General features: G+C 37.7%; 1 long non-coding RNA gene across 1 annotated transcript; it reads left to right on the top strand.

Moving 5' to 3' along the window:
* The first annotated feature begins 903 nt into the window (after nt 1-903).
* LOC123812026 lies at nt 904-20,517 on the top strand. Its single transcript, XR_006784473.1, has 4 exons — nt 904-973; nt 8,559-8,648; nt 9,104-9,168; nt 19,888-20,517. It is a non-coding gene; the product is annotated as an uncharacterized LOC123812026 (long non-coding RNA).
* Nucleotides 20,518-23,534: the final 3,017 nt, after the last annotated feature.

The raw sequence follows: 23,534 nt of genomic DNA on the forward strand, positions 1-23,534 counted from the left end.
AGTTATTCTAGGAAACCATGTGAGCATACAAAACAGTCACAATCCTTTCCTAGATTTGGCAAACCCCAAGTTACTGAGGGAACGCTGAGATGCTAGTGCAGCCCTCAGCCCTGGAAAGGCAGATGGCTCTAAGGACTTGTCCAGCTGACCCTCCTACTTGTGCGCTGTACCATCTCACTGTCACTGAAAATTCATCATCAATAATTTCCAAGAGGATGCCTAGTAAAGGTATTTGAAGAGTAGTAGGAGTTTCACTTGAACCAAGAGTGTGATAATCTGGGAGTTCAGGTGAATTTAGGTATGTTTAAGTGCTGATGGTATACATTTCTTTCCAGCATAGTTACCTAAAAATCAGGTCCTCCTGGGAAGAGGAGATGTTTGTGCTAAAGCAATGAACTATATCAAAAAGGGGGTCCACTGACAAAGAAAACAACTATACCCCAGTACTCTATGGCTACTCTCTCCTACATATGCTCTAGTCACAGGGGCTTTTTTTTATAGTTTTGTGAATAAATCTTGCTTTCCCTTATTTGTATTATGTGTATCAGCTCAAATTTACTTCCTTTGATTCCTGGGGTGGAATGCCTGCAACAGGAGGGCAGACAGAAACAAAGAATGGCTTCCTAAAATCACCCTGAGTTAGTCAGTGTTCAAGAAGTCAGCAGCAGGAGTCATAACAATCCTTAGCCTGGATAACATACCCCTTGGCAAATGGCATGGGGAACCCTGGCACAAGTACTGTTTGGCATCAGCCATCATTGGGGGGGGGGTGCCTTCAAGAGGTGAGGCTGCCCAGCATTGGTGCTCCTGGAATACACAGTGGTAACTGAACCTCAGAGGGAAGATGGAACCCTTTATCAATGGGTGTGAGAATTGTTATCTTTATAGGCACCAGAGAAGATTCACCCTTTTATCAGTGGCAGGAGATGCAGTCACAGTAACAGAAGTGGAGGAGAAGAAAATGCATCTTATGGTAAGAGGACTAGTTTTAGAAGCATAATCTGAGGTGTGCCCTGGAAATACCAGAGCTGGACATGTGGAGAGGACTGAAATTACTGTAAAGCATATCAGCAAGGAATTGGGAAAACAGTCTTTGGTGAGTATTACTGTGGTTCTTTTCTTCCTCTGGACAGTCCAGGCTTGCGAGCCCTGACTCACATACGCCTGGAACACCAGCATGCCTGAAAATGTGTGGAGGTGTGGCTCTGTTGGCCCTGAAGTGAAAACATTAATTTTGAGCTAAAAAAGTGCTTTTTTTTCAAACCTGACATCTATTTCCATGTTAACAACCTAAAGCCTTTCAAAACATGGTGTGAGAACTTAATGCTCTCTTTTGTAATTGCTGAAACTTTTATTGAAAATGTTTGGTCCTAGGATCTGCAGATCAGTCATACAAAAGTGAGCAACACATTTAAAAGTCAAATGATCCTGTGAAATGTCAGGCCCTAGAACAACTTTGGAGTTGCAGTTGGCAAAAACTGACAAAAATAGGTACTGTGTGTAAGCAATAAAACTGTTCACCAAGTCTTCAGAACTTTATACATGATTTTTGGAGCCTGAGACTTAGATGTTTATCTTCCAAATCAAAGCCATAGGTCTGTTTAGAAAAGTCCCTACCTATTTTTACAGCATGAGATTTTATTACAGGAGCACAGTATACAGGTGGTCTACATGCAGCTTTAACCCTAAGTGCTACAAATTGTAGCTGGGATTTCGAGGGTGGGTTAGTATTATCAGGACAGACTCTCTAGAAGCTTTTCTTGTATACCTCATTCCTTCCAGGGACCACCAATTGCTTATTCCTAGAACACACATGTAGGTCACTGAGGTAGAGAAAGCTTCTGGCCTGTCAGTATTCATAGTTCAAAACAGAAAATTCAGACATTGGTCCCTGGATCTTATTCCCCAGCAAGAAGCCCTTACATGAGCAGCAAGAATGTTAACCTATCATTGTTTCTAACCAAGATGGAATAAAGGGGACCACATTTAGTCTCTGCCTGAAAAAAACTAAAAATGCCAAATAATAATAATGACTTTCAAGATACTAGGTATCAGACAATGAACAGTGACCCCTATGCAGTGAGAACAAATCAGACGAGGCCTACAACTGCCATTAAATAAGCTTTGAGAGAGTTCTCAGGCTGTGGTAGAGGGAAGGAGACCCTGGCAGAACCCAGCTGAATCCTCAGTTGAAGACAGAGCTGAGTATGGCATCGTTGTTAAGCAACTACAGCTCACAGGACAGAGTGCCAGAGAAGAGAGGGCTGTACAGAGTAAGAACCTTGGAGATCTGCAGAGGGGTCCCTTGGGCATATAGCAGAGCACTTAACAACACAAGCCTGTGATGAAACTGCCTGAGGCTGGAAAAAGAGGCAACTGAAAGGATTAGAGAAAATGCTACCTGTTGCCCACCCAGGGCTGGGAGAGTCTACCAGTAACACTGATGACTTCATAACTCACGGAGCACTGTGACAGGAGCACAGAAGCTTCTTGCCTCACTGGTGGGAAATAACTAGTCCTAGGCTAAACACTGCTCTGCGCTCACTGACAAACTTTAAAAGTAAAACCTTCCAAAATTAACTTTCAAGGTAACTTAGTTTATACCAGAAAAAAAATATATATGTACATGAAAAATACAAAAGTAGCACCTAACAGGGCAAAGGATTACCCAATATGTAAAGAATCAGGAAAATATAGCCTTAAAAGTAGTGAAATAAATAAATTAAAACTAACCCAAATAGACACAGATGTTAGTATTAGAAGGAAAGAATATTAAAACAGTTGTTATAGCTGTATTCTATAAGTTCAAAGAGTTCAGAAAAAAACATAAAGGTTAAAAAAACACCCAAACTGCTAGAGATGAAAACCAACTGGGATGCGATTAATAGCATATTAGTCATTGTAGAAAAAGAGATTAGCGAATTTCAAAACATGTCAATATAAACATCTATAATAAAACAAAAACAATTTTTTTAATATCAGTAACCCAAGGGACAATTTTAACTTGCCTATGTACACATGTAATTGGGAACCTATTAGAAGACAAGGGGACTGGGGCAAAAAATTGAAAAAATGATAGCAGCAAATTGTCCACATTTAATGAAAACTATAAAACACAAGTCCAAGAATCTCAATGAGCCCCAGCACAACATGAAGAAAAACTACTCCAACGTACATTATAACCAAATTGCTGAACCAATGATTAAAAAAATGGTATTAAAAAGATCCAGAAACTTAAATAACGTTCTGTACAGAAAAAGAAAATATGCAAATTACAGCAGATTTCTCTTCAGAAACAATGAAAAGGAGAAAACAGTGGAGCAATATCTTTGAAGCATTGAAAGAAACAAATAACAAGAATTTTATACCCAAGGACAATACTTCTCAAAGATGAAGAGGTAAAATATGTTTCATATGTAAAATGGCTTGAAAAATTCAAACCCAGAAGTTGTACATTACAGTAAATGTTAGGAAAAAAAGATTTTTGGGAGAAAGAAAAGTGATGCCAGATTAAAAAAAAAATGTCATCTACAATAGAATGAAGAGCACTGGAAACAGTAACAAATGAGCAAATAATTCAAAGGTTTTCCTTATTATTTAAATCTCTTTAAAGAATACCTTCAACAAAAAACAACAACAACATGGTATGGGTTTATAACATATGTATAAGAAATATGTATGATAATAATAGCATGAAAACTGGGGAGGTGGACACTGAATTTTATTAATTTAAAGTTCTTATACTCTATAGGGCATGTTATAGTTACAATTTTATGGAAAATATAATATGTTAAAAATGTATACTATAAAACCTAAAGGATGCATAAAAAAGAGTTATAGCTATTAAGTCAGCAAAAGAAGTAAAAATGTAATCATAAATAATAATTAATCTAGAAGAATGAAAAAAAGGGAAAAGAATTGAACAAAGAACAGATGGGGCAAATAGAAAAGAAATAGAAAGATAATAGACTTATCCCTAACCACATCAACAATCACCTTAAATGAAAATGGTTAAAACACTCCAATTAAAAGGCAGATTGTGAAATTTAATTTTTCTAAAAGTATGGCCTATATGCCCATTTATCAGAAACACAATTTAAATATAAAAAAAAACAAATAGCTGCCCTGACTGGTGTAACTCAGTGGATTGAGCACAGGCTGCAAACCAAAGCATCGCAGGTTCGATTCCCAGTCAGGGCACATGCCTGGGGTTGCAGGCCACAGCCCCCAGCAACCGCACATTGATGTTTCTCTCTCTCTGTCTTTCTCCCTTCCTTCCCTCTCTAAAAATAAATAAAATCTTTTTTAAAAAGAAACAAATAGTTTAAAAGTAAACGGACAAAACAGTTATCCAATTTTAGTGCTAATTTGAAGAAAGTTGGAATGATGATATTAATATCTGGCAAATTATACTAGAAATATTGGCAAGAGTAAAGAATGTCATATCATAATTATATGAGTCAGTTCATATGAAGAGGGCTTAAAAATCTTAAATGCTTATGTACCTCATAACAGAACTTCAGAATACAGGGAGTAAAAATGAGCATTCCTTGGAGAAACAAACATATAAGTATAATCTAAGATTTCAATAACCCCTTCTCAATATGTGATAGACACAAAATCAATAAGGACATAGAGACTTACAACAGGATCAACCAATTGACCTATGAGGTTTATCCAGAAAAAGTCCAGCCATTGTTAATATAACAAGAACAGTTTGCACAATAGTGATGTAACCTGGCAGCCAAGGAGAGTGGACTGGAATGCACATGAGTGAACAATGAAGACTTCACTGTACTAGTCAGTGAGGGCAGTAGACACTGTTGAGTGAGCACATGTACTATGGCCGCCACATTCAAAATGACTGAATGAGTAGGGCAATGAATTTGCATCATGTTTTGCATTAAGCTTAAACATTCCTTTGTGGAAACTATTCAGATGATTCAGAAGGCCAAAGTTATGGCAACTGGTGATTAGCAGCTTCATCATGACTATGTGACTGCTCATGCATTACATTGCATATAGAGTTTTTTGGCAAAGCATCAAATTACCCAAGTGGCTCAGCCCACTGCAGCCCAGATTTGGCACCCTGTGACTTTCTGGCTTTCCCAAAACTAAAATCACCTTTGAAAGGGGAGAGATTGAAGACCATCAGTGAGATTCAGGAAAATAAAACAGAGCAGCTGATGGTGATTGGGAGAACTGTGTGAGGTCCCAAGGTGCCTACTTTGAAGGGGACTGAGGCATCATTGTCCTATGTACAATGTTTCTTGTATCTTGTATGTTCTTCAATAAATGTCTCTATTTTTCATATTACATGGCTGGATACCTTCTGAACAGACCTTGTAATATATATATATAGTACTTCACCCTTTAAAGATTAGTATATAAATTCTTTAAATGAATACTAAATAATTACTAAGATAAATCATATTCTGGGCCATTAAACATGTATCAATAAATGTAAAAGATTTCAAATATTATAAAATATTTTTATCTTAAAAATAAATATGACATAAATAATATTTCTGAAAAGTTCCCAAATATTTGGTTATTTTAATGCATGTCTAAACAAGCCATAGGTCACATAAGGAAACAAAATAAAAACTGGAAAGTAATTTGAACTGAATAAAAATGAAAATACAAGGTATCAAAACCTGTGGAGTCCAGTAAAGCAGCACTAGTAGTAGGAGAAGGATACTTATAACATGAAATGTCTGCATTACAAAGAAGTAAGGTCTTAAATCATATAAAGTCAGCCTCTACCACAGAAACAAAAATATCCACTTCCACTTACAAAGTAGAGTAAATTAAAGTAAACAAAAGAAGGGAAAAATAAATATCAGAGCAGAAATCAATAAAGTAGAAAATAGAAAAAGGAGAGAAAATAAGTAAAACCAAAGGGAGGTTCTTTGAAAAATAAAAATCAGTAAAACTGGTAAACTTCCAGCCAGACTGATTAGTAAAAGAAGAGAGAGAAAAGATACAAATTATTGATTTTAGGAAAGGTAGAGGTGAAGTCACTATGATTTTGAGTATATTAAAAGGATAAGGGAATATTATAGGAACTTTTTGTCAACATATTAAACAACTTAGACAAAATGAGGAAATTCCTTGAAGAAATTAGCTACCAGAACTCACTCAAGATGAAAACATATATATATGTATATATATGAATAACCCTACTATATTTTTTTAATTTAAATTTAAAACCTTCCCCCAAAGACAAGATGGCTTCAATGTTGCATTCTTCCAAACATGTGAAAAATAGCAATTTCATACGAATCCTTCTATAAAATTGGAGGAAGAAATATTTCCAAATCATTTTATGAAGCCAGCCTTACCCCCACAAAAACAACAACAGACATGACAAGAAAACCACATATCAATGTTCCTCATAAACATGATGTAATTTTTTAATTAACAAATGAAATTTGCTAGAAAGGTTTTGCTTGATGGATCAAATACATCAAAGACTAATGAAACCACAAAAATGTAGGGTGGGTGATTGTACCATGTTGTCAACTACTGCAGTAAAATACCATTTTATATAACTAAGTTTCACATTTCCACTATCAAATAAGCAGTTACTCTCTTAATTCACTAAAGGGATCATCGTTTGTATATAGTGTTTAGAGCACAGATTTGGAATCAAACTACCTGAGATTGAGTTTTACCTCCACCTCTTACTACCTTTATCACTTGGAACAACTAATTAACATTCCTGTGTATCAATTTCATCTGCCATGAAATGGAGATGAACTATTTCTCATAGGGACTTTGTGAGGAATAAATTAGTTAAATTTTGTTAAATGTCTAGTGGTGGGATGCTGCGTGGAGAACTTAGTAAGTGCTCACTGAGACAAGCAAGAAGTGGCAGTAGAAATCCAAGGGACTGAATGGTGTGAATGGCCACGGAAGACTTATGTTGAACTGAAGAATGTCATGCTTGGTGGATACATCAGACAAGAAAGCAAGAGGCGTGCATACCACAAAAAGGCATCAGTACAAACAAGCACTTAGAAGCCATAAGCCCGTTGGTATTTTCTAGAAACTGTGATTAAGAGAAAGTGTGTTGAATATAGAATATATTTTTGTGGAATGTAGGGAGGGGGAAAAAGAGGAAGGGATAAACAACATAGTAGTAAAAGATGGAGATTGAGACCAGATGATAAAGAGCCTTGTGTTTCAAGAGAAGGCAGTACAATTTGATCCTGGTCAAGATAGGAAACCATCGAAAGATTTATCACAAAACAGTGTCATAGCCAGATAATTATTTTTAAAGATGATTTAGGGAAAATTATGGAAAATATATGCAAGAAAATAAAGTTGAAACAAGGAAAACATGCTGAGCTGTATTAGTTTCCTATTGCTGTCACATATTACCACAGGTCTCTGGGCTGAAGTCAAGGTGTTAGCAGGATTGCTTTCTTCTGGAGGCTGGAGGGTGAATACGCTTCCTTTTCTTTTCCATCTTCTAGCAGTCACCTGCTTTCCTTGGTTTGTGGCCCCTTCTTCCAACCACAAAGCCAGCAGTGGCGGGTTGAATCCTTCTCATATTTAATCACTCTGGACTCATTTTTGGCCTCCCTCTTTCACATTTTAAAGACCCCTGTGGTTAAATTGGACTCACCCTCATAATCCAGGATAATCTCCCTATTTTAAGGTTAGTTGACTAGCAACTTTAATGCCCCTTTGCCAGGTAACGCAGCATAATCACAAGATCTGGGGACTAGGACATGGGGACCTCTGGCGGGGGAGGGGGGTATTATTCTCCCTACCACAGAAGCTATTACAAAATATCAGGTAAGACATGATAAGAGTCTGAACAAAGGTGGTGTTAGCAGCAATGGACAGGAGGGAAGATATTAAAAAGTGCTTTAAGATGCAAATTATAAGAATCAACCTTGGCTTGTGTGTGGCTCAGTGGATTAAGTATGGTCAGTGAACCAAAGGATTGCCAGTTAGATTCCCAGTCAGGGCACGTGCCTGGTTTGCGGGCCAGGTCCCTGGTGCAGGGTGCAGGAGAGGCAACCACACATTGATGTTTCTCTCCCTCTCTTTCTCCTTCTCTTCCCCTCTTTCTAAAAATAAATTAAAAATCTTAAAAAGAAAAGAACCCATAGTTTCATTTAGGTGGGCTTAGAGGGTGCAAAGGACATGAGGGAGAGTAGGAAATTAAGGTACCTTCTAGTTGATTCCCTTTTTTAAAATTTGGTAAAATATGATACTATTAGCTATTATGAGTTCAGTTTCCAATAGTGAATATAAAGTTCTCAGAGAATACTAAGGGTGAGAGGTCCAAAACGTTGCTAGAAATCAGGTCTGAATTCTAGGAACAGTAATGCTGGTGATGGAGACCTGAGCATTGTCATGTAGTTGAGGCCTCCGAGCAGCCTGATGTAAGGGGTCAAGCATGCTAAAGATGTGCACACACACTGACGCTCGGTGTTTAGCAGCTTTCATTGCTACTGATTGGTGTTTAACATCAGAAAATCAGATGTATCTTAAAAATAAAATGTAAATGACTTACTGTGTCTTTAACTGGATCCTGGCAGGTAGCTCATCAGAGAAGCAAAGACTTATCAGTCTAAGGATGAACTTCTACAGAGGTGGCCTTCCCAAGCCCAAAGACTGCGAAAACGATGGTAAGGATCTGTTGTATCCTCAGAAGCAAAGAGTTGTGGCACTGGATGCAACTGTGACATTCCAGCTCCACTCTCACAATGTGTCTTTCACAGAAACACCTATTAGAACACATATTAGTCCCACTGGAAACCAGGATTCCATTTAACATTCGGGGCATCTCCCAATTTCGTGAGAGACTTCAATTCTATGTCTCTTTCAAAGGCATTGTTGTATATGGGAAATCTCTGTACCTTCCTTTCAATTTTACTGTGAACCTAAAACTGCTCTAAAAAAATAAGGCCTTAAAATAAAACCTCAAAAACTAGAAGCATGATAACATCCTGCTTCAGGATATTGCTCCCAAAGTCCAATGATTTTAAAAATAAACAATTCATGTTATTAATTAAGAAAATATAGGTGATATGATAGCATTAATATATCAACAATTAAGGGCGATTTTTAAAATCTCTTACAGGAAAGACCTGAGTATTTTACAGGCCTATTAATTCATAGCAATGAACATGGTGCACCATACAAACCGTGAGTAATAAAACATCCTGTGGCAAAAACTAGGAATTCCATATAAATGGCTGGGGGCGGGGGGCAGGCAGGATGGAAATGTCCATTTAAATATAGGACCTTGATTAATTTTTCTCTATAGTGGAATCATAATAACCAAAAATAAGCTCACTGATGTAGCTGTGGTAACATATGAGTTAGAACACATGGCATGTACAAAGGTGAGTAATAAAAATGAAGCAAATGAGTAAAAATATATCAAAAGTGACTAAAATTATGTGTTTTCATTGTTAAGAGATGTAGTGAAATCCTCATCTGGTGGATTCCAATTCAGCATTTCCTTGATATATCTTTTATAATTTTCACTCTAATTATAATGAAAATCATTTCTCAATGTAATTTTGCAATAAAAATGTTTTTTTTATTTCTCATTATATAAGAACATGATCTTGTACAGTTACTGAGCTGGCTTACAATTTGCACACTGTATCTTTCCTTTCTTACCATTTAATCTCTTCATAGTCTACAGATGTCAAGAGGTACAGATTAAGCTTGTTAAAGATCTGCTTCACTCGAACTCGCTGATGATTATTTATTTAGCAGTTTTATGTAACCCTGTCATTGATAAGCACTCTATTAATTTGCCGAGGGACAAATCAACACTGGTTATTTTTCTACCAGCTATTAGACTCGGTACTGCTGTTTGTTACAAACCACTTGCCAGTTAATTATAAATTATGGGTCCTCTTTGCCTATATTAATTGATATCTCCTCTGCCTTTGTAATACTACACAAATAAATTGAAGGCAAGATTTATTAAGCAGTGTATGTCTTGTGTCTCTTGATTAGTATTCTACTTTTTAACATTTATACTTGTTTATACAGATTTGACAGATCAATGCATTAAAGAAATAATCTTTGGGGTGTATTGTAGTAAAGAAAGAAAAAGATTTAATAGGCTTCCTACAAATTTATTCCAAATGACCCACAATTCATTATAAGCAATTCCTAAAATGCCTTTTGACTTTGTGCTACAGACTGGTGGTGGCAGCTTCCCAATTATGCAAAAGCTAATATTCAAATGGTTTTAAAGTCTATGCATGCAGTTGCTATCAGGTAAACAAATATGATGTCTATAAACTTAAAACCATACCACTTTACACATGCACTATCCAATGTCTCTTTCCTTCACCTATTGCATATATGCATTCTATTATACAAGCTTTGGCATAAACACAAAGCCTGCTTTTCTTTATTTTTGTCATTTAAACAATCTGTAGGCATAATATATAGTGACAAAACAATAAGCTGTAGCCATTTTTAATTTTTAGAAGCATGGATTATAGATGCCACTTGCCACAGGACACGCACCTTTCCATTTGTAGCCCACAGAGGAGCTGGAGTTAGAACTTAGGTCAGGTAGAAAGAAAACCTTAGTCTGTTTGCCCCCTGGACAGTATCAAACATTGAATAATTGCAAATTTAATGGGAAGGATTGCACCAGAGGGTTATTGGATTATATTCTGATTTCAAAGGGCTTTAGAACCTAGCTATCTACCAAAAGATCTGAGTCTCTGAAACCCTAATTTTGTATATAATATCTCCATTTAATTGACAGTTTAGAACCAAGTTGTGTTTGCAATATCTTGGACTCCTAATCATTCTCCATCTGACATAAATCCAGCAAATGGACAGTTAGCTCATTGGGGTCGGTAGACTGTTTTTACATTAATTCTCACAGGAGAGGAGATATATGTTGGTCAAGCAGGTCTATTCCTATTTTCAACTCACACATAATTGAATCCCTGTTCCAACACATTCATGTTTGATGATTTAAAGACTCCCCATTTAGAATTTAGAGGAAGCCTTTAGAGTAAAATTAGTTAGTTCATTCAGAAAACATGCATTTGGCTAATGTGATGTGAAACTGACCTTGAGCCACTTTTTAATAATGAGATTTCAAGAATCATCTCCTGTGTACCATGGCACCTTTGGTGAGCTGTTTCTGGGCACACCTCCTAATGGGTGTCATGAGTGATAGAATTCCTTGATAACCTTGATTTATTTGATTATGCAGAGAATATGCTATTAATCATCCCTCACCAATTTATTATTTTGTCTGTATATCCTCTGTGTTATCCTTCCTACCATTTACTACCTCATTGCTCAAAATCTCTGTCCCCTACAGTCAAACAAGATCTGAGAGAAGTGGGATTTAAGTTATTAGTTACAATATGGAATTACTTTGATTAGCAGTGGATTGGAGTTGACACTAACCTTTCAAATAAATCATTTTTTATTATTCTCATTTCACATATTCACATTACTTTTGAACCCAATTACATAGTTAATCCATTGTTTCCTGAACTACAGTGTACATTTTTAATGCCTCATACTATTTTACCACCACCCAGTTGCTCCTAACTGGGGGCAATTTTACTCTCCAGGGAACAGTCAGCAATATCTAGGGACACTTATAGTTGTCACAAATGGGGGAAGGGAAGGGACTACTACAGGCATCTAATGGGTAAAGGACAGACATAATACTAAATATCCTACAATGCACAGGACAGCTCCCTCTACAAAGAATTTACTGGTCTCAAATGTTAATAGTCAGAAGGGTGAGAAATCCTGCTATACCTTTCTTTATCAAAGGGGCACTAATAAGTAGAACAAACATTTTTTGAGGAAAGATCATAAACTTGATTATGGCTACATTTATCTCATTTTGGGTGGCCCTCAGAGGTTGCCTCATGAGCCCACTGATATGGTAGCTTACTTGAGGTGCTCAGACTACATTGGACTTGAAATGTGCAAGCCACTGTAAGGCTTGCTGTGCACTACCTCATGAACACATCAGGGACATATGTAAGGCAAATATTAAATCCAGTGCTAATAAACTGAAATAGTTGAATCAGGAGCTCAGTCAGTGAGGAAAGAGGAGAGGCTGTGAGTTGCACAGACCATCAAGGTACTCTGGTTGCAGAGGCAACCTGCAGAAGAGGAAGCACAGGTAGATAAGGGACATGAAGTGGCCCTTAGCACCCCTAGGAAAATACAAATATTTACTAACCTGAGATATAAATATTTTCATTCAACAATTGTTTACTGACATCCAGTGGGTATAAAGTACCATGTCCTATACTACTTGTCCTCAAAAGTCTATTTCTCCACCCCAAGAGCATGTGTAGCATATAATAATATATAGATTCCTATATACACATCCACATACTCATTATTAGCAAAATATAATTCCTCATTAAAATATAAATAGATGTCCTGTATTATCTAATACCATCGAATGTTCTAATATTGCTGAATATGATCTTCCCACACCTTCAATGTGAACATCTCACTGGGAGATACACATTTAATTCTTTTCATGAACTCCACTAGGTGATGGCCTTCTGGAGGCTGGTGACTACATCTTTTTTCTCCTGTTTTGTGTTGCTAGTGCTCACAACCAAACAAGGATTCAATGCCTGTCTTACTTAATGAATAAATGGAGTTGGCTTTGAAGGAGCCGATGTGGTAGGATGGTGCACACACACCTACACTACACAGCAGAATTACAATGTAGGAGTGGTGAAGAAAAGCAGACTTGCTCCTGTCATAGACTTTTCCAAGATCTTCTCTGAAGCTGGGCCAGGAAGTCCACAGAATTTCCTTTCATAAATACTTCTCATTCTTAGTCAGTCCTTGAGTTAGGACTACATTTCTTCTTGTATGAGAGTGCTCAATTAAACTTTAGAAGGTCCAGTTAAACTGATTCCATACTACTTAACAATCTAATGTTGAACCCCACTTGATTTCTAGGTTTCTCCAGGATCGGAAGAAACTATCCAGTTAGGAACCACATAAACCCTTCTCTCCCCAAGTGAGTTTAATTTGTTATTTAAGATAGGCAGAATTCTTTGTCCTCTTTCTTCTTAAACTAATAACTTTTCCAGCCAATCTGTAACCATGGTTGACATATCTCAGGATATATTTATCCTGACAAAATTTTGGCCACCATCTGAGTACTTTAAGTTCTTTGAAAATCTCTGTGTGTCCTATGGGACTGTTTTCTTTGTTGGAGTTTATAAATAAATAGATGAGGCTGGAAGGTGAGTATGGTCTCACTTTGAATGAGTAGGAAATTTTCCACACAGTGATAAAATAGTCACCACCACCCTACTTCTTCAACAAAATAATTTTACTGACTTATTCATTGGTTTAACTCTCACGTATTTTTTCTAATATGGAAACTCCATGTTCAATATTAATACTGAAGGAAGCCTAAAGTAACTTTTGAATAATTAGTCCTCTATTAATTGAAAATAAGTTGATGGAATAACCTTTTATTAATGAACCCTTTAGCTTCTCCCTTATCTTCAAGGACCAAGCCCATTCTATACCACATTTCCCCCTTCCCTTATTTTCTTTACACTTTTGTGATATTCATTGAGCATCTACTATGTTGAAGTTGAGATTCTATAGATTCTGCCATTTCTGGGAAAATTGCTTCCTAAGGATATCTGAATCAAAGGTGTCATCCAGCCAAAAACGTTAAGATGAAGTTTTACCCTTTTTATGGTTTGCAGAATATGACTATTTATGGAAGAATTGTAAAATCGTATTGCCAAAAATTAGCTGAACAAGATCTACTTTCTTAAGAAATGTTAACATAATTAAAGGCCTAGCACATAGTATAGTCTATTTAATAACCCTCCAAGAAAAGATGCTATTGTTATTCCATCTTAAAGGTAAAAAAACACAGAAGAGATTAAATATTTGCTGTAGTAGTTCACAAGGTATATGAAAAAACAGGTAAACTAAGGAACAGAATTAGCATTTATTTAGAGGTATATAATAATACCAAATTTATTATTATATAAAAACTAGTCCACTCTAAAAACCAATGCGTATCTGATGGAGTTTTAGAGTTTGATTTCAGAATTCTCAGAAATGGGGTTTATTTGGTATGTAATTAACATGACAAACAAGGGAAAGATACAAGTTTAGCAAAAGCTCACTTTGAATTGGTAAATTTCTCTTTTTCCTTTTTTTAAATGATAAAGGCTGGATAAAAGACACATAAAATAACTGCTGACTGAGTGGAGCTCTTGAGCTAAGGACTTGTGCTTTGAAATTCGATTTTGTCTAGCAAACACAATAAAAAATGAACCTTGAAGGAACATTTATTTTTTTCATTTTCCAAAAACAATGTCAACAATAAAAGCCCCAGCTCTGACCCTATGACTTCCTGGGAGCTGCATTTAACAATGGGTGCTGAACGGATGCATGAAGAACACCAAGTCACCCATGGGTGGCAGGTTCAAATGAGTAATTCAAATCCTCTGCACATCAGTCAATTCCAAACTCCACCCTTTGTGAAGGCAGGAATTTCATGTCAAAGTCTCTTGACACAAAGCCAAAGAGAACACATGACTATATATACTCTTCACATGACTATATACTCATCACATCACTTCTCAATCAGTTACATTCCAGAAAAAAAATCCAACACTAGGGCTGGTATTAAGATCAGAGGAGATTGCAGTTACTTTAGTTCAGGGATAGAGAGCACGGGTACTGGGGTAGAGCAGAATCTTCTTCAAAAGGTAACCGAAATCTACTGGCTGGGTAATATTGGGTAATTTTACCTCTCTAAGTAACTGCTTTTCCTTTTATAAAGCAAATGTTTTATGGATTCGGAGAATTGAATTAGAAAAAGTGACATATTACTTAGCATATAGTAGATGATGAAAAAATGGGAATTTGATTATTACATTAGTCCAGATCCTCCTCTTAGGTAGGATAGGTAGTAAACTAAGGCAGGGAGCATGAGGGAGACATATTTCACCCACTACACAGCAGTTCTGAGCCTGGTCAGATAAAAATGCTGGGCATTCCGAACATCACAAGCACGGATAGCACAGGAGGAGGGGAGTCCTTGAGACTCTGTACTGGGAAAGGGAGCCTCTGTAGCAGCTCTACTAACTAAGACAAAGAGCCTTTACTAGCTGAGAAAGAAAGACTTTGTAGCTGCACATGATTCCCGACTTTTAGAAGGTGAAGAAGGAGGGGGAACCTAAAAGCTGACTAAGGTGTATAATCCCTGAACTCCAATGTTTAGCACACTCAGATTAACTGAGTGTCCACTTGTAGCCTCAGCTCAAGTGTGTAAATGAAACTTACTAGCAAATTTACTAACAACTTTATTTCCTGTATACATGGGGCATCCAGAATAGCCGGGTGTCTCTTGCATCTTCATGATCCTATGTGTTTTGTAAATAAACTTGCTCTCTCATATCCATGATATGTGTTTGCATCTTGCTTGAATTTGTCTCTTGTGAGGAAGGCAAAAACAGAGGAACAAGCTCTGGAGGTCTCCCTGACTTGAGTGTCTCCCCGGTAACACTGCAAGAAACAGATACCAAAATGGGATTCAGTGTGCAAGAAATGTGTTAGAGGAAACATCTATGAAAGCAATCGGGGGAGGAAGGCAGGAGAGGCTGGAAGAGCCTTCAGGCTCTCTGAGCGAAGGAGGGAGGGAAGGCTGAAGGACTGAGCAGAAGAATCCTAAATACCATGCCTTTATTTCTAAGGAAAGTCCTGCAAGGCCATCATGCAGTCCTGCAGGTAAATTTTCCTGTTGGAAAATCCAAAATCTCCAAAAATGAGCCTGCCTCAATAATGATGCTGGGCTCACTCTGAGGCTGGAGGCCTCACATGGGAAGCAGAGACTCACACCGCGATGGGTCGCCGATGCAACAGCGAGGTGCAGGGTCAGCTGTGTTCCTACAGTCAGGCAGGCCCGTTCTCATGGTGACCATGAGTACTGTTCAACGCAAATCCTTGGCAAACCATACGTTATTGCTTTAGGGAAGGCAAAAGAGGGGTAAAAAATAAAATACATAGGATACACAGCACACATAGGATAGTAATACAAATTTAGGTTATATATTTATTTTAAGTATGCAAAGTAGTCATAGGGACAAAAAAGGATCCCATTTTAAATTCTAAGATGATTCTTTGCTTTGATTAAAAGTAAGTTATGAAAGCAAATGACTTTAAAAAATGCTTTTAATCAATCCTTTCCTACTTAGATGTGACTTTCATAAACAACTAGATCCTAGGTGTCCTTACATTTATTAGTTTTCATTCTTTCCTTTTTCTTTAGATTACATGCTTAAGTGTATTTTAGCTTCCTCCTGGTCTTTCACCTCTTTGAGAATCTAAGGAAAGCTAATGATCCTGTTCAGCACCTTCAAAATGCTCACACATCCATGCAAAATAAGAGGTACAATTCCAGGAGGTTTGTGGACCCTCCAAAATTCATCTGTGCAAGGCTTAACATCACTTAAAGAGTGCATAAATTTATGAAGCTATTACATGATTTTAAAGTATTTGACAATTCTTAGATTATATTTTCACATGGATTAAGGCAACCAACCAGGATGATGTCTTGCTTTTTTGAGTTTGCAACTCAGTATGCACCAAGGCATCATTCAACCAAGCTGTACTGAATGGAGCCACCCTCTGTGGATATACATTAAATACATAAACAAAGTGCTTCTTTGGATGAGGCACTCTTTCTTAATCCTTTGTTTCCCCATATAGAATGTCCAGTTTGGGATGGGGCTCACATGCTTATTTAAATTCAATTATATGTTAAGGTTTTTCACTTTAACATAATTTAATATTACACATTTCTAGATCTGGCAGTACAAATGTCTGTCACCTCACATTTGCCTCTCTTTTCCTTAGTTAAATGTTTATGTTTTAGACCACCCATTTCCTCTTGGTAGATGATCACATTCCCTCTTGCTTTCCTTTATCTCATCCATGCATCAATCTTTCCAGAAGAAAATATAAATTAAATGGACAAAATTGGCGGGGGGGAGGGCAGACACTAGTGAAAATTCAGTCACCACTATGAATTCACTTGAGCCTAGGTTTCTCAGGCAGAAGCTATGTGAAATACAACATTCATCACATAACCGATGTTGGACCTACACAATACCTGTGCATGAGAGGGTGAATGAATTCTTTTTCAGGGAGTCAACTATTTTTCTAGCATAGGATGTCTCCGATCACTCAGTCTCCAAAGTGCCTGCCCAGCCTTGCCACCTTAACTCTTCATTCTCTTTCTTCCAGGGGTTAGAGCCCCCACATCATCTTTTCACTAAAAAACATGGTAAATGGCAGAGGTCTGGAAGACTTTCCTCCAAAGCTGGTGACCAATTAGTTGCTTGCCACTGACTGTCATTTCTCTGCCATGATTGCTGTGTTCCTGTAGCACGGTGATAGACACACTGTTTATTTTCCACTTCACAGTTTTTGCCAATACTCTGAGTCCCACACAGCTGCCTTTAATGCTGCTCTTCTAGAGATAGCTCGTGACAGGGGAAAAGATAAAAGGTATGCGTGAGTGGCAAAATGGCAACCCTGAGCAAACTTATCTAGGGTGCAAAGTAAAGAGGAGAGTTATTTTACTCCCTCACCTTTTATTTGAATGCTTCTAAATGAAATCGGGGAAAACACCAAGTCCATGAGGTTAACACTCGAAGATACGAGGAGTGCGGCTAAAGACTCCGGGAGGGTTATTAAGCTGTTGACAGTATGAGAATTGGACACATTCACCACGGGTTCGGTAATTGTCTTTCATCGAGGAGCAACTTCCCCTCTCCCCCTTCCCAACTTTTATGATTCATCATATTTATTTTTTGTTTCCTCAAGCAACATCTTTTATTAGTTGCACACCCACTGCAGAAATTTAATTTCTGCAAGAGAACAACAAAGCAGTTGATTATTATTATTGAGAATCTGGTACAACATCAAGTGAAATAAAATCTATAAGGCATTAAAATGACAGATTAGGCAAGAGCTGTATTCATTTACAAGTGTTAGAACATCATGCTAATGCCTCACAAGCACAACATAAAATGAAAATCAACGCTTTCACGCTGCTTTAGGAACGAACCAACACCACGCAGCTCGGGAAAACAGAAGCCAACCAACACCACGCAGCTCCGGAGAACAGAAGCCGGGGTCTCTGTTAAAGAGGCCCCGTCTTTTTGTAGTGTGCTCCCGGGTTCACCCTTGACAAAACACAAATAAAAACACTCCTCTCCTATGACTCACAGCCAGAAGCACTGAGTGCTTATCCTTTGGTCATCCCAACCTAAACAAAGCTAACACCATAAAATTTAAAGCATTCATATGCACCTCATTGTTTTTTAATGGAGAGGTAACACTTCACCTATTAACCAACCTCCACTTTTTATATCCCACCCGGAAACCAAAGAGATAACAAAGAATAGGGGTGCCCAGAATGAGCAGTTTGGGGTTATAATCTCACACAGTAAAGCCCTGGTAATTTATAAGTGCTTTAATCACTCAGAGCCTATAAACTCTTATTTTAGACTCAATATTTATGCTTTTATATCATGCGTAAGAAGAAGCAAATTGCAAGAATGCCAGAGAATATCAGGGTGAAACTTCTAAAACACAGAGTTGTTATCCTGAAAAGAGACACAAACATATAATAAAGTGTGGCAAATAATCTCCAAGGCCACGGCACCTAAGGGTATCTTCGTAAGAGAATAAAACAAATAAGTTCTGTTGATAATATTGACACAAGCATCCAAAAAAGGCTAAAGGAGTTTCATATTTTTCTTCTCTTCCTGAAAAGGAAGTATGTAAGACAGTTTATGGGAAATTCCTTCCGTACAGTTAACATATTTTTTAAAAGTGTTTAGATGAGAAAGTCAAAATTTTACATACGTAGAAGAATTTATTTTCTAACAATACTGAATTTAAAAATGTGTTGCTCACATATTTTATATGTATGGATGTGTATATTTGAAAAGAAATATATAATGTATATTTATAAAATATAGACATATCATGTACTTTACTATACATTACTAGTTATATGTGGAATAATCCCTAAACTAGATAAATAATAATTTTTATGAATGGATTTTAAGAGATTTATTTCAGATTGACTTACTATTTAATTCTCAAGAGGAAACATCAGAAATTAGAGCTTTCCTTCCTTGAACAAGAGATCGAGGATATTGAAAAGTCTGATTTCTTGGGTTCTGTCATGGGTGGCATTTAAATAATGAGGATTATTAAAGGTGCCCTGTTGGAATAGCTCCTCTTAATACAGTAGCCAGCAGTGGGTAGCACAGCAGAGGAGTCTCAAACTCTCATCAGTAACATCTCAGGCACCATTTGTGTGCTATCCCCATCCCCCTGGTTGCACCATGAGATGCTCTAAGGCTCATGTGTCACACACAACTCCTAGCACATGCGCGCTATTTCCTCTGTTCAAGAAAGCATACTGCGATATAAATAAATGAGAATAAAACTGACTTGCTATAACTTACTAAAATTTAGAAAGATAAGTCAGCAGCAGGTTTCTCTTATTAAAAACAAATTCCTCATGACATAGTTAGGTCACTGAATTGGAGAATAAATGACAGAGAAGAAGGAGACATATCTTCAAGTCCTAGTTGTGTGATCTTGGGCAACCCATGTTCACACAACCCTCCTCTATGGATTATAGGAGGCTGTAAAAAGGGGACCGTGATAGATTTCCAGCCTTAGACACCTCCTCAGGTGTTATGAGAGCTAATTAAGATCTTGAGATGCAGGGAGGGCACACTATAAAAGTAGGGTGGTATTCATGTCAGATAACCAGCCAAGATTTTCCATAGACTTCATATCAAATATCTTCTCTTACAGCCTGTGACCTCTAAAAGTCCAACAAACACCCATCACTTTGAAGAAAACAGTGAAATTCGGAATGGCTTGCACCTGAACATAAGTGTCCTTGGAGCTAATGAGGTGATATATCCTACACAAAGAGGCAAAGAATGAACTGACCAACAAGTCTTGGATTTTAGAGTACCAGCCTGACAAACACAGGCTAAGTGACATGGCTGGCAATGTGAAAGAACACCAAATGGGAGGTACGTGCAGATCTCAGGCATGTGGTTGCACCTAAAGATTTAATAAAGAATCAGCCATCCCCTGAGGCATGGAGAAGAAAAAATAAAAATAAAAAAGAATGCAAAAACACACATAAATTTGAGCTCTGGCCTTCTCCCCACTGACTGGCTGCTAATTTCTTGAACTTCACCCAGGCTGTGTATCCAACAGACCACATGGTGATTGCTAAATTGCTCAATGACCACAAGCTACAACCATGAGGAAAATATTCATGAAAATTAACATCCCATTTAATACTTAACCACATTTCCAGCCAACGCTTTGTGTACCAGAAAGTCCTCGAACTGGCTCCAAAACTTTTCAATTCCTGACAAATGCACTGGCCCCTCTCCAAGGAGCTGGGCAGCAATCTGTGCTTTATGCTGGTGCGTGGTAGCGGCAGTGTTGCTGGTGGGATAGCCAGGGGGGGGGGGGTGTTCTTCTCAAGGAAGAAAAATAGGAGGGCTAGTAGTCTTGGGGACTCCCCAAGGCACCAAGAACACTACTCTCAGCCTGGCAGGGTCAAGGTCTTCACTGTTTTCAATGTTTTCAAAAGGGATGGCATGAAATAAAAGCTGGAACTCTGAAATAATACCAAATACCTAATGAATTTTGTTCTCATTAGAGAAGAAAATTCATGTTTCTTTTTGGAGGATAAGGGCTTGGATGCAACGTATCTAAAATATGACCCTTCCGGACTTTCTTAAAAGCAAAAATAAGCACAATAAAAATATTTTCATAAGTTTTTTCATATACTCTTATTTGTCTTTCCTACATTCCTCACTGTACATATACTTTCATCATAGCTCTGTCAATAGCATCAAAAAACTATCTTTATGCTATTGAAGTTACATTGGTATGACCCATTCACAGGCTTAGCCACTGCACACCCTACTCCCCCTCCCATCACACGTGCCCCCTTCCCTTAGCCATGCTAGGAAAATGAAGTTCTTTGCATTTCTCAAATACTTTCAAAATTCCATTACATACATGCTCTCATGAAAAAGTTGCTTTTAGGGAGGGTTGCATTCAAAATCTATTTAAAGAAGGCCTGACTTTCTTTAGTCTGCATTATGTTCTCTAAAATACTAGGTTTGCATAAATGATTATTTTCAATGGCATCACTATGAACTAAAGTGTGGGCTGGTGTCGTAAACCTCTCCCCATGCTCTGTTGAGCCGAGTCAGGGGTTTTTCATACACTGTGTGTTTAGCCCACATATTTGATGATGATAATAATGATGCAACAATCTATGCTGTAATTCCTACCCATGCAGGCCTAATAATGTCTGTATTTGGAAACAAGAAAGTCTAACCACTGTTAAAGGTGGAAAATTCTAGCTGCCCACCCTCCTCTCCCTTAGAAAGGAATATCCAGCCTGACATAAGAGTAAGAAGACTCAACCAGGAGCAGAAGTCTGTTTCATCTCTGTCCCTGAAGTTAGTAGTGTCACTAAGATATCCAAGTGAAATCCTCATGGGCACTCACCCAACAGACTAGATGATTTCCAAGGTCCCTTTCATCACCAAACTCCAAGTTTAACATAATCTTTTCATCATCTAAAAGATAAAAGAATCTTAGGAATGTACAGGTCACTCCACCCAATTTGGGCCACTGGCCAAAAAAAAATAACAAAACAAAACACAAAACATTATGGTTTTGTTCACATGATACCAACATCAAAAACATCTAGATGTTGAATGTTAAAACATTTGGATGACTGGAGTTTTCCACTTCTTTTCTTTTTTGGATTGTGGATGTTTAGATTAGCTTTCAGAGCACTGTCATGAGTTTCTTAGTCTTTTTCAGATCCTTGTACACTTTTTTTTATCTCTTTAAGATTTTATTTGTTTATTTTTAAAGAGAGGGGAAGGGAGGGAGAAAAATAAGGAGAGGAACATTGACTGGCCACCTCTTGCACACCCCCAACCAGGAATCTGGCCTGCAACCCAGGCGTGTGCCCTGACAAGGAATTAAACCAGGGACCTCTCAGTTCGCAGGCTGGCACTCAGTCCACTGAGCCACACCAGCCAGGGCTTGTACACTCTTTATCAGGGCATTTAGGAAATGTTTAGAAAATAGGACTCTCCGAGGAGCCTCTGTGCAGTCTCACAGGGACTGCACACCGAGGAGCAGGAGGACCTTCGGGAGTCTGTCAGCAGCTCGCTCTCCTTCCCGTGCTGTTCCCCAGCATCCTGCACTGATGACTCACCAGGATTCATACCAGCACGGGCCCATTTTTAAAGGAGGCTCAGTAGAAAACCATGCTGCCTGGGAAAGCACACCTCGAATACTCTGAGTATGTAAGATAGGTAACAAAGAGCATTCTGAATCACAGTCCAAACATCATCCTTTAGAAGCACCATAAAAATCAACTCTAAGTTCCCACTAATGTTTGTTTCACACATTATCAAGATGCTTGATTTTACATGCTTTGGAAAAATGGACCCATTGGATGATCTTCAGGCTTGGACATACCGTAAAAACTTCTCAGAGAGATACAAAGTGGAAATGAGTAAGCCAAAGATCGTTATAACATATTCTGATGAAACTAGATTATTAAGTAAATATCAGAAGCTGTCCAAGCAACAGCAATGTAGTAATTAAATCAAACATAAATTTAGCTCTGTTCAAAGAAAATGCTTGAATTTGTGGTACCTCCCTTTTCTTTTAACTGGCTTTAATGAATTCTAGACTTTGTCTATTACCGACCTGAAGCCATGGGCCCATTGGCATATACACACCATGCTAGCCCTTTATCGTCTGTGTAGAGATGTGATACAACAGTTGGGAAATTGTATCCTGGAGACAAAAGACTCGAGTTCTAATCCTGCTTTTTGTTTCTGTCAGTTTGTGCAAGTCATGACCTATCAGTGCTTCTGGGTTTTTGTTTGTTTGTTTTTCTTAACCTGTAAGATAGCTTAATAATTTCTATCACACAATGCTTAATAAAACTTAAATGGAGGAAGCTTTATTAGACATGGTATTTTGCAGGTAGAAAGTGCTTAGTACGTGGTAGCCATTTAAGTTATTATTACAATACATAGGCTTCATCTTATACTTGCCTTTCAGATTAGTTAAAGTGTGGTGGATGGCATGTCTACAGGTGAATCACAACCAAACCAAGTTTAGTTCTGGATGGAAAGAAATGACTTAGACTCAAGCTCATGTGACACTGTATCACATGATAACTGAGAATAGAGAAAAATAAAAACTGGCCCAGAACTTTGACTCAAAGATTAGCTCTCAGTCCTCAGGAAAAGTAATGATTTCATGGGCACTCAAACCTGGTTTCTTGAGTCATGAAAATTTCAAACAAATGCTTGGAAGGGAGCAGAAGAAGAAGAGGATATGTTACTAGATAAACTCTGGCTTATGGTCAACCCAGATTGGCCCAGTGG

Source organism: Phyllostomus hastatus, unplaced genomic scaffold (assembly GCF_019186645.2).
Source record: "Phyllostomus hastatus isolate PE091 unplaced genomic scaffold, TTU_PhHast_1.1 phas_scaffold_78, whole genome shotgun sequence".
Taxonomy (NCBI): domain Eukaryota; kingdom Metazoa; phylum Chordata; class Mammalia; order Chiroptera; family Phyllostomidae; genus Phyllostomus; species Phyllostomus hastatus.